Below are 12,682 nucleotides of genomic sequence, written 5' to 3' on the forward strand. Positions count from 1 at the left end.
AATGATGCTGAAACTGAGCTTTTTAATTGATTGATGTATTTCTTCATTTTATTGCCTGTCTCCCTCAATTTTCAAGCCCCTTGCTTCCTCTGTTTTAACCACTGTAGTGGTTTGACCACTCAGCTGGCAGACAGTGCAAACTGTCCTGGAGAACAGCAAACTACAAATTACCACCTCTATCCTTCAGTGCAGTTTAAAGACAGATTCTTAGCTGAGTATGACAGAGAAATAAGTTTCCATTGCTTTTAGATTAAAACAACATGATTTGCTATGCTGTGTGCATTCCATTTTTTTCAGGTGGTTTTGTGTACAAAAAAATGTTGCCATGCCATGCTATAACAAGAAAAACCCAGGGTATTTCTGGAGCATCCCTGGAGCCAGGCATCAGGGAAGAGTCTACAAAAGCTTCACAGAACTGTTTGTGGCTCCAGTTTCTTCTTCCCTAGTCATGGGTGATGGAGCTGTCCTTACAACTTGTGGTTAGAGGCAGGATGTCTGTTAAAGAAGAGTGTTTTCAAGAGCTTCCTCTGAGGCACAGCATCTCTGTGTGTTCTCAGCACAGGGCTCTGCCTTCAAGACATGATTACAGCCCTGCAGGGAAAACAATGATGCCAAGCAGTATTGACATATTCTGCAATCCTGCGTAACACCTCCCTCCCTCTGCCATTATTGCATTGTGGAGCTAACACGACATTTGCTGCCATCAAGTTGTTCCTGCCACTTGAGTAAAATGGGTGCATACACAGCCTTGGTATGTCTTGTCTATTTAAATTACGAGCTTTTCAGTACATGGATTATCTACTACTCTGTATCTGTGCAGTGCTCAAAACAAGGACATCTTTCACTTTTTGGGGGAGTGCACTACCACACTATACAATTAATGACAACAGTGAAAATAACTGCAATTACAATGACTTACATGAATAGGAAAGGTGACCCTTTGCTAAATTTACAAATTTTTGTTTGCTTATTTGTTTTTCAAGTTAAATTTATAGTTTCCAGGGCAGATGGCAAAAATTAAACTTGTATAAGCTATGCTTGGACACCAAAATAAAAATGTCACGACTATCAAACTCACCATTCATATTGTTAAGAAAAGTCACTGTTCAGATGCCATTTAGTCAGACAGGGTCTTGAGTGCTCTAACTGCTAATTTTGCTGCAATGGACAAAGAAACCATTAACAGTTTGATGTCCTTTTGTGCTGGTGTCTCTGAGATCCTTATGTGGTACTTCAAAAGAGGAATCCTCTGCATATCCTGTTACACCTTCTTTATTCACCCATCTCCCAAACCAGTATGACCCCCTCAAACAGGGAATTGAAACTCAAGTGTTTTACAGAAAGAAACTGAATCTGGAATGGGTTACACCTGAGGGAAATGCAAGAGTTACTGAGAGCTGGTGTTTCTCTGTGCTTTTTCTAAAAATCGTATGAAAAATTAAATCTCAGGTTTCATGTGTGAATAAGAGATTCAAATCTCTACTCTTCTCTGTCCGAACAAGGACAGTGAAACAGCATCCCAATTGAATGATTTAACCATTGTAGTTGTAAAACTGTCCCTGATCTAGGAAAGGAATGCTGGTTCTTTCTTCTGAGTGTCTCAGTGCTCTGGATTTGCATGCCTCTTATCTGTCAGTTTAAGTGACTGATACCCACATGCTCCTTTGCATTTCTCCCCAGGTTAGATTGTACATCTTCCTGCTTATTTCTCTTCTGAGGACCTTGAAGTGAGTACCTAACTACCGATGTGTTTCCTATCTTGCTGCCTGATCCATAAAACTTAACTTATTTCTGAGAGGCTGGTCCTGCCTTGTCTATTGATGTATCTGGAAACAGTGTGTGCTCAATACCTTTGAAAATAAGATGACTATAATGTTTCTGACTATAATGAATCTGACTTTAGCCTAACTTGGCATCTAGATAGGAAACGTTTTAGTTTTTTGTGCGTATTCATAGCCAATTCATACCTATATATACATATGCATGAAGAGTAGTTATGCAATAGGTAGTCTCTTCTACTATTTAAGCTACTTCCACAAAACATATGTCAGTGTCTCAGTTTATTTCACCATGTGCATTTTTTGAAGATTACACCATCATGTGAAGCAAAACTTAAAAATATAAAACCATTAAGAGCTTTGAATACAAAACTTAGAGTGCTTTCCTTTTAAATTTCCTAGCTTGTTTCCTGTCTCTGTTTCTGCCACCATTATTGATATAAGGAATCCATCAACATATTTTTATGGATGATAAAGAAAGGCTGACCTTTCCTTTGCAGGTACAAATAGGTAGTTCTTCAGAGGCTGTAAATGAATGACAAGATAATTCTATCCATTTAATATTGAAGTGATGTTGATAGTATCATTCTTCTCATGTTTGAAACAGGAAAGTATAGAGACCTTTCTCCCTCACTCTGTTCTGCTTTATGTGATGGATTTTCTCTCTGACTAATCGCTGTCACATTAACCTGCACTATTTCATCCTTCAGAGCTGTCAAGATAATGACGATAATCGAAGTGGCTCATTGTAGGTAAAGGAAATTATATGAGCAAAGTAATATCATAAAACAGTGTTTAAATATTTTAATTTCATTTGTCAGGGCTGCCCCAACACTTCATTACACATATAACCATCTCTCATCAGTGGAATTAGTGCATTATTCATTACTGTTAATTATTTTCACATAATGGCTGCCCTGATATATTTAACCTCCACATTATATCTCAGATAATGGGCCTGTAAAATTGAATTGTGTGAAGAGTGGAGTTCTAAAGCTCATTTGCAGAACATCAAAGAACAAAGAAGAGGAAAAGAATTCTAAATGGGACTTTTCGCCCAGCTGGGGCCAAACATTTGTTTCTGTCTGATTTGCATACAGAAAATAGGTGGTTCAGAAGTGGTTTAATATTGTACATGCTGTCTGCTCCTATTACATAGCCAATTAGAATTTGTTAATGTCCCAAGTGTTTGAGATAACTTACCGGCCAATCTATTGTCTGAATGGCAGTGAGCTGCAAAGTTAACAGAGAAAAGTAGACCTTTCTGAAGGACAGACCAGAAAATCATAGAATAATAAGGTGTCACCTGCAATTAACACTTCTTTTGAAAAACATCTGCATTGTAGAAGCAAATTAACAAAAGCTGCTGCTCAAGAGTAATAAGAGCCAAGTCTGTGAAATTCCTGTAGTACTCTGTTAATTACTTGGTGATCCTTGGGCCAAATTTGCTGATGCTGTTTATCATGTAGGCTGTGGAAACTAGAGAGGTGGAAAATGCAGCATCCTGGACAATGTAAGTGTACCTACTCTGACAACAGCATGCTGCATGGAGAGACCTAACTAACTCATTCCTACATAAACAACTCATAATATCACCTGGTCATCCTCAGTGGTGCTTTGCTGTGCTGGAATTGATGTGTCTGCATTGCTTCTTAGGAGGATGGGAAATGTGAGACTCCTTTTCTCTACTTTGCCAAATACTTTGAATAAACATCCCAATAAAACAAAGCCAGTAAAGGTATGGGACTTAATTTTTGAGGAACCAGCTGAATTACTAGAAATAATTTCAGCTTTAAGTGGCAGTTTAAAGTTCATTGTATGTCTACTCTAACAACATAGATTTAACAGAATAGTCATATTTTTCCCATTTAAAGTCTTATACATTTATTTACAGATCTCAATGGACGTGGAAAGACATTGAATTCAAACACTTTAGGGAAATAATATTTTTTCAAAACTACATTTTAAGAGTAAGGTAAGTTCTGAAAAACAAAAAGTAAACAAAACAAACAAAAAAAATGGACATTTGAAACAGATTGTGGGAATTTTCTTCAAACTTTAGTCTCAGGGTGTTTGTGAAGTTCACTCTAAGTTCTCACATAGCAATTTCCATGCATTTTTTTACCTATATCAAAAATTTCAAGGCAATAGCCCTTCTGAAATTCATGTGTAAGACATACCTTTGTTTTGTTTCATGCCTATAATTAATTTTATATTTTTATATATATATATTTTTAGATCACTTCAGACCTCTTTCTTCACTGTTACAGAATAACTTATGGCTGGTGGTGGGACTATGATCTCAGAGGTGACTTAGCCAATCAGAAGTCAAGAAATGTTTAATGACTAACAATACAATTCACCTGAGGTCATTAGCATACTTTAGTCCTATTGGCTAAAAAGTCATATTTCACAGGAATAATAAATGTCTTTTTGCTAAGTGGCAGTAGGTTTTTGGCCATATCATTAAATATTTATACAACATATACATAAATCTTCCTCCACTTGGCATCATCTGGGATTCATTTGGAAGAGACCCATTTATTTCACTTTGCAATGTTTTAAGTTTGTTGCAGGCTTCAGGTTCAGCCTCCAAACTCTAGATATGGAGTAGTTAGAAAGAAAAGGACATATGTAGCTACATTTGAATGAACCTGGTTTAGAGAAATCTTTTGTCCTTAATCTGTCTTTTCTTAAAGCATATCTATTCTTAAAGCATATTTTTTAAGGTTTCATATATGGCCTTTTTGCCCTCTAAACAGTCTTTTTTATTATTTTTTTCTATGAAAGCTGTGGGAACAAAATCTGCTGTTATTCTCTGCTTTCTAATTTTTTTTTGTCTGTAAATTATTTTCAGGTAACCATGAAATATGGATAAAAAGAGAGACTAGAGAGACCACTAAATGAGTGAAGCAATTTCTCTATATCTAAATACTGAATAAAGACTTCAGTGAAAGGTGTGTGAAATATTCAATCTACTCACAGACATTCAAGTACTCCCAAATAGATTCCTATTGATATGGGCAATCTGTCTTTCTACTTCTGCCTGATCAGAAATTGTTTCTCTCCTGGAGCAGCTACTACTAGGCATTAAATTTGTCTAGTATATAAGTTTTACTCCAACAACAACAACAAAAACAAAAAAGGTCATATTAGATATTATGGAAGACCTGTCTGTTACTCTGTCTCAGCTATAAAACTATTATGGTTTTGATATGTTGACAGTCTCAAGTATGTTTCTTCTAATAACTTGAGATGACATTGTTTTAGAACTATCCTTCATCTAAAATATGTTGCTTATAGAAAAAGATCCACAGTTTTACAATGGACTTTCAGTTTGAATGTTGTTAATTGTGCTTAATATTCCGAAAGAATGAATCATACTTGCAAAATATTCATGGTTAGTATAAGCTGCCTCATACTTTCAGAATATTAAGGGTTATGTCACAGAATCACAGAACGGTTTAGGTTGGAAGTGACCTCTGGAGGTCATCTGGTCCAACCTCCCTGCTAAAGCAAGAATACCCAGAGGAGCTTGGCCATGACTATGTCTTTTGGAGATCTCCACAGATGGAGACTTCACAACTTCACTGGGCAACCTATTCAAGTGCTTCTTCACCCTCACAGTAAAGTGCTTCCTGCTGTTCAGAAGGAATCTCTTGTGTTCCAGTTTGTGCCTGTTGCTTCTTGTTCAGTCACTGGGCACTACTGATAGCCTGGCTCTATCCTCTTTGCGACCTCCCTTCAGGCATTTGTACACATTGATAAGATCCTTGCTCAGCCTCCTCTTCTCCACGCTGAACAGCCGCAGCTCTCTCAGCCTCTCCTCATTGGAGAAATGCTCCAGTCCCTTGATCATATTGGTAGCCCTCTGTTGGGCTCTTTCCAGTATGTCCATATCTCTCTTGCACTGGGGAGCCCAGAACTGTACACAGGACTCCGGATATAGCCTCACCAATGCCGAGTAGAGAGGAAGGATCACTTCTGTTGACCTGCTGGCAGTACTTTTCCTAATGCAACCAAGAATACCACTAAACATCTTTGTGGCAAGGGCACATTGCTGAATCATGTACAACTTGGTGTCTACAGGGACTCTTAGGTCCTTTTCTGCCAGGCTGTTTTCCAGTACGGTGGCCCCCAGCAAGTACTGATGCCTGGGTTGTTCCTCCCCAGGTGCAGGACTCTGCACTTCTTATTAAGCTTCATGAGATTTTTTTGTCAGCCCACCTCCCCAACCTGTTAAGGTCTCTCTGGATGGCAGCACAGACCTCTGGTGAGTCAGCCACTCTTTCCCAGCTTTGTGTCATCTGTGAATTTACTGAAGGTGCACTCTACCCATCATCCAGATCATTAATGGAGATATTACACAGGACCAGACACAGTATTGACCACCGGAGTATTCTGCTAGTTACTGGACATCTTGCACCAGAAGACAGGAACTATTGCACAGACTTCTGTTACTCTTTATAAAAAGTTGTAGTGGATCAGTTAGGTCTTTTGAAAATATATGGAATGCTGTATATTTTTTCATAAAATGTTTATGGGAAGCAAACGTCAGAGTAAATTTGAAAGCAAGGTTAGGAGCTGTATTTCAGCAGTGATGAACTGTGTCACTTCATATAGTAAAAATTTTTAAAATAATTTTGAGTAAAACATATTTCTGAGAAGGAGAATGCTCAGAATTTTTGCATACAATTCTAGATCCTCTTTTCGGACTCTCTCTATACATATTGTATATGTATATCTATTCTTTTTCTCATGCATTCCAAGATATATTTGAAAATACCTCATTTTCTACAATGGTTTATTTGGTTGTGAAAATACGTGTATGGAATAATTGGATGCATAGTTTCTATAAATGGCTTCTTGTATGTCAAATTCTATAGACAATGTTTAGAAGAGTGTGTGTCACAGCATTCTGAAATATCAGAAACAGCAAATCAGAAGTGGAGCTTCATTGGAAGACAAATTCATTTCCTGCTGGACAATTCAATAACAGGAAAAGGTGTGAGTTTACAAAGAACATAAACTGAAATACTCTTGTGATATAAGATTTCATGAGGAATGAGGATGACAGTGGAAAGCAGGAAATGGTAAGACTAAAAATGAAATATTAATTTGATTCTTGCACTCTAGTTAAGAGATGCTGATTTATAACAGCTTTAAGTAGCAATGAACATAAAACTCAGCTTCTGTACAAGAGAAAAAATGTTTACTATTTAACTGATTATTCTCATTTTTATATACGCAGATTGAAAAATGGTTATGATAAGAAGAAAATCCACTCAAATAATGTCAAAGAAAATATTTAAGTCCTGCTTTTATGAGTGCTGCTTTTGTGAAAATCTTGCAGAGTTTTCATACTTGGTTACCTAAGTATTAAGGCATGTTTACAGAACATCCTATGTGTACTCCGTAAGGGCAGGAAGGAAGATCCAGGGAATTACATGTCAGTCAGTCTGACCTTGGTCTCACAGGAGGTTGTGGAGCAGACCATCTTGAGTGCTATCACATGGAACACAGCATGCATTCTGTGTTTCTTTCTTTCATTCTGTGTTTCTTCATTCTGCATTCATTCACCAAAAAAAAAATTGCCAAATTATTTACAAACATATCTGTTAATTGTAAGGACAATTATCATCACCAGATGAATTCTTTAGAAAGAGGGGACAAACTAAATGTGTCAGAGAAGTGAGATGGTTTTTCAAGCTCTAAGCTTCAGCAGAATGAAACACATTTTCATTACAGATCTTTCAAAAGTGAGTTGAAAGAAATCTATCTTCTAACAAAGAGATTACTTCGACTTCAGAAAACGAAAATTGTAGAGAAATTTGTACCAGATGCCTTGAAAACGATATAAGAAATAAGCAAATGTCAGGGGGTGGTTGTGCTTTGCAAACTGAAAACCCTCAAGAGGTTTAGAGCCAGAGGTAAACTTGCACCCTCTAAATGTCATCTGCAATTAATCTATCTACCTATCTATCTATCTATCTATCTAGTAACTATCATTTAAAAGACTAGGTAATAATACTTTTAAATTATATTTTTTATTTTATTTAGGTCCAAATAAATCTTAACAAGTGTAATATGTTCCCACCTTTCTGTTGCAAATTTAGGTAAGCGACAATTTGCCCAACTAAGGGATGATAATTCAGACTGCATTCCTAATTCATATTCAGTTCTCAGATCTTCTTAAAAAACAGTATCTATATAATCTAAAGAATGTGCTGTGCTCTCTGTAGCTATATATACATTCTTCCTGTTACATGCACATCCTACTAACTGCCCAGACAAAAGATGTCCTAAGGCTACCTCTTCAGACAGTGAGGTACTTACTGACAGTTCCGGGCTTTAAGACAAATTAAAATAAGCCAATTTTTAAGTCTGTAGGTCTAATAAAGTTTCTGGCTTTCAGTTCTGTCAATGAGTATGAATAAAATTCCCTGACAAGCAAGAAGATAGAATGTTTAGTTTTCTGATGAGAAAGATTTTAAGGTGAAGACCAATTCTGCAATTCTTATTCCAGTTCTCATTAGTGAGAATTTCCTGCTGTTAGAAAAGCAGGAACAAAAAGTTTTCAAGCCCTCATTCTCTGTTCTGACTGCCCAACTCCCTTCTCACTACTGTTCTGTGGACTGAGTGCTATTTGCATGTGTGATGAGCACCTAAACATATACTAGGCAGTGCTTCAGTCTCTCAGAGTTCAACTAGATGATGTCACTATATACTTGTATTGACCATGTATGTTTCATACATATTATTTTACAAAGACTGTGCCTGATTTTTTCAGAGCTTCAAAATACATCAACAAATTGTCTCAGTGATGCACATCCTCATGCCCTCATTTTTTCAACCCTTGAAAAGTACAGTAACTAAATTCATTTTTTTTCCACAACAGAAATAATAGAAAGCAGTCTTTCAGAGTGAAGAATAAAATTTCTAATGAGAATATTATCCACAAGTTTAATGAAAAACATAGTACAACAGAGCAAAAACCAAATATTAATGTAGAAGTTTAAGTCAGTGAATGTCTTTTGTTATAAAGTTATTAACTAAAAACAGACAAAAAAAAATCATAGAATCATAGAATCATGTAGGTTGGAAAAGACCTTCAAGACTATCAAGTCCAACCATCAACCTGACCTACCAAGTCTCATGACTAAACCATGTGCTTTAGTGTCACATCACCATGTCTCTTAAGTAGGTAGCTCCAGGGCTGGGGACTCCACCACTTCCATTGGTCACTCATTCCAGTGTTTGACTACCCTCTCTGTGAAGAAATCCTTCCCAATATTCAATCTAAACTCAAGACTTTGTGCAATCTGAGACCATTTCCTTGCATCCTATCACTTGTCACCTGAGAAATGAGACAGACACCTTCCTCACTGTAACCTCCTTTCAGCTTGTTGCAGAGAGCAAAGAGGTCTCCCCTCAGCCTCCTTCTCTCCACATTAAACAACTGCAGCTCCCTCAGACACTTCTTGTAAGTCTTGTTCTATAGTCCCTTCACCAGCTTCATTGCTCTTCTCTGCACACCCTTGAGCAACAAAATATCCTTCTTGTAGTGAGGGGCTGAAACCTGAGCACAGTATTCCAGGTGCAGTCTTACCAGTGCTGAGTACAGAGGGACAATCACTTCCCTAGTCCTGCTGGCCACACTATTTCTGTTGCAGGCTCTGATGAGAAGGTGCTCATGAGAAATGAAAAATGATCAGCTGCAGAAGGTTGTTATTGTCTATGAGGAAGAAAGGAAAAAGTACATATAAATGTACACCTAATTTTAATGTAAAATACGAGATCTATGTTCACTAATCATTTTCACGTTTTTACCTGCTGAACTTGAAAGGTTGATTTCTTTTTCTTTACAGATTTTTAAACTGCAGATAGTGAGGAAGTATGTGTCTCATGGCTGGTGTGAACAAATTATCAGAAGTGGTAAACAAACTCCCTCAGTTATCTATAAGACACAATACAATAACAAGGTTTGCAAACATTTGGTTAGATTGTTTCTGCAATAAGTACATTTCCAGAATTTTATTTTTCATTTCTTTATGGGATCCAGAGGAGAAATCATGTGGCTTATTTTTGTATCAGTAAAAGACTGCTCTTTGCAAATAATGCTGTCCAACAAAGAGCTGACAAGAGCTGACCCATCCTCTCTAACAGACTGGAGATAAATCTGAATTATTTTAGGTTGGATTACCAGCTTTCTTATGGAGCAAATTTTCCAGTTATTCCTACATATCATGTTTTGCTTAATTCTGTAAAGAAATCTCTGGTCACATGAATCGAGTTCTTCTTTGATGAAACAGAAACAGGTTTGAAAGAGGTCTGAGATTAACAACTGAAACACATGTATTGTGGATGCCAAGGTCTCAATGATGTTTCACCCTATAAACCTGTTCCTATAGCTCTTGCTAAATCAAAATAGCGGAAGCTAATCTGTCCTGTAGATGCGCACCATAAAGATTTAGGCTTGAATGAAGATCAAACTGTAAATTTTGTAGAAAAACAACTAAACAACTTAGATGTAGAAATATAGCAGAGTTATTTAGGTCGCAGTGTAAAAGACAAGAAACTTCAACTTTCCTTTGTTAACTAACTGAAAAAAAAAAAAAAAAGATAGCTTTTATGGTAACTTTAATCACTGTTTCTCTGCCTTTACCAGCTATGGATCTATACTTTGTATAGCTATTTTGATTTCTGCAAACTCTTTCCTCATAACATCTTTTCTGACTGTTCACCAGCCTCTGCAACAAAGAGTTAAAAGTCTCACCATTGGTTTTCCCTTGTGACATTCATCCAGTGACAAACAGGTATGTACTTCTAAATATCCATGAAAAATTTTTGTTTATTTCTTTCTTCACATATGGCTATTTTCAGTAGTTTAAAATGTTTGTGATTGCAATACAAACACACACACACATGAAACTTTAAATTAGTTTTACATACAGCAGATTAGACCTTAAAAGTTTTTGTAAAAATTGCTGGGGAAAACCAAATCAAGAAGATATTTTTAAAAAGAAATTAGTTTTACAAGTTTTTTTTTTTTTATTGGTCAGAATATACCTTGATATCGATTTTTCATGAAGAGAAAAATCTTCCTACCAGTTACACAGCTGAGAAAGATCCTGGTTTAAGAAAATACCCTTATTCAGAAAAGCATCACCTCCATAGCTTTACATGTCTGCAAAAATTAAGGCTGCATTTATACAGTTGATGTCATTAATGATCTCATTTAATAGGGTTAAGACTTCAACAGTCTGTATTACAATATGTTCATAATAGCACCATACATTTATGGAGCTTCATAAATTGTTTTTAAGCAAAGTGGACCTGAATTATTCAAGCTTTACCATGATTGTTAGTATTGGTAAGATCAGTAAAAGAATCCCTTTTAAATGAATGGTCAATGGAAACCAAATTTGTTGCAATTTGTGTCAATCTAAGAATAAAAGAAGAAAAATGGATTGCATTTCTTTATTAGTTGTGTTTATAATAAATATAAGATTCAGTGAGAGTGATTTCCTCCTTGGAGTGCAGAAGCAGTCAAGCAATATTCCTTCACTTCAGCCTATAGAAGCTTAAATTAATGTGAAAATGAAGTGCATCACGTGCACTTGATAAGAGGGTATGATTATTAATTTAAAAGTTTATAAATAAAAATAATGCTTTAGTTCGAGGTATATAATGCCCCTTGTTTGATTGTCCCATAGGGCTTTGCAATAGTGATTTATTTTCATTACACCTTTTTGACCTAAGCATAACCTCTATCATAAATCATAGCCTGTATGGTTATACTGAGGCCAAGAAAGCTATCTGACTTGCCCAAAGTCATACATCTGATGAGCAACAGGAACAAAATTTTGCTTCTCCATACTGTGCTTTACATAACATTAAATAGCACTTCTTTTAATCTGGAGTTACATAACACAGGGTCAGTAGTTTACCCAAGTATGTTGTCTACTGTTAAAGCCAAGTCCATAAGCAAGAGTTGGAATTAATTTTCTGGTCAACCAGCCTCTGTAGAAGAAATATCCTACTTATGTCTAAACGTAAGTACCTAGAGAAGCAGACATTCTTAAAGAGAGAACCTGTATATATCTCTTTAAGATAACCTTAGAGAGTTACCTCTCGGTCAAAGAAGTATATTCTTTCAAAGCCTTCCAGAGGGATATCCTGTCTGCTCATGTTAGCAGTCTATACTCATCAGTACCACAGTCACCACAAGCTGCATAGTAGCAAATTATTTTAATAGCTGTTCTAATTGGCCAGGTTTTCTTGGCAGCCTGAAAGCGAAGCTTGATTCATAGACTACAGAGAATCATCATTCCTCACACCATGACTTCAACTAGAGGTTCATGCTCCCTCTGACAAGAGAAGTACCAGGCAAGCTGTTGGTTTTTTTTTAACCCCTTATTGCCACTAACCATATCAATTGAGATTAGATGTGCTGACGTTACACAGTAGCAATATCAAGCAGAATTGCATGCAAGAACACCCTCTTTTAGAATTGACTCCCTGTTAGGTGTGAAATGTTTGTATTCGCTGAATTGTCATGAGTATTTCAGCTGATGGAGCACACAGAAAGAAGGCATGACAATTGTACGGTTTTGACTGAAATGCAAAATTTAAAATTTGAATGTGAGGACATTAAATGTTGTCCTTCCTTTCCTTTCCTTCCTTTCCTTTCCTTTCCTTTCCTTTCCTTTCCTTCCTTTCCTTCCTTTCCTTTCCTTTCCTTTCCTTCTTCCTTTCCTTTCCTTTTCCTTTCCTTTCCTTTCCTTTCCTCCCTTCCTTCCCTTCCCTTCCCTTCCCTTCCCTTCCCTTCCCTTCCCTTCCCTTCCCTTCCCTCCTTCCCTTCCCTTCCCTTCCCTTCCTTCCCGTCCCTTCCCTTCCCTTCC

General features: G+C 36.7%; 1 long non-coding RNA gene across 2 annotated transcripts; it reads left to right on the forward strand.

Moving 5' to 3' along the window:
* The first annotated feature begins 2,576 nt into the window (after nucleotides 1-2,576).
* Nucleotides 2,577-9,713, forward strand: LOC308187813. Of its 2 annotated transcripts, XR_013944940.1 has the most exons (5): nucleotides 2,577-3,291; nucleotides 3,673-3,753; nucleotides 4,636-4,735; nucleotides 6,665-6,785; nucleotides 9,647-9,713. It is a non-coding gene; the product is annotated as an uncharacterized lncRNA (long non-coding RNA). The 2 variants fall into 2 exon arrangements; XR_013944939.1 differs by having other exon boundaries at nucleotides 2,577-3,753.
* The last annotated feature ends 2,969 nt before the right edge of the window (nucleotides 9,714-12,682 follow it).

The sequence above is a fragment of the Anser brachyrhynchus genome (assembly GCF_964034855.1).
Source record: "Anser brachyrhynchus genome assembly, chromosome: 1".
Lineage (NCBI taxonomy): Eukaryota > Metazoa > Chordata > Aves > Anseriformes > Anatidae > Anser > Anser brachyrhynchus.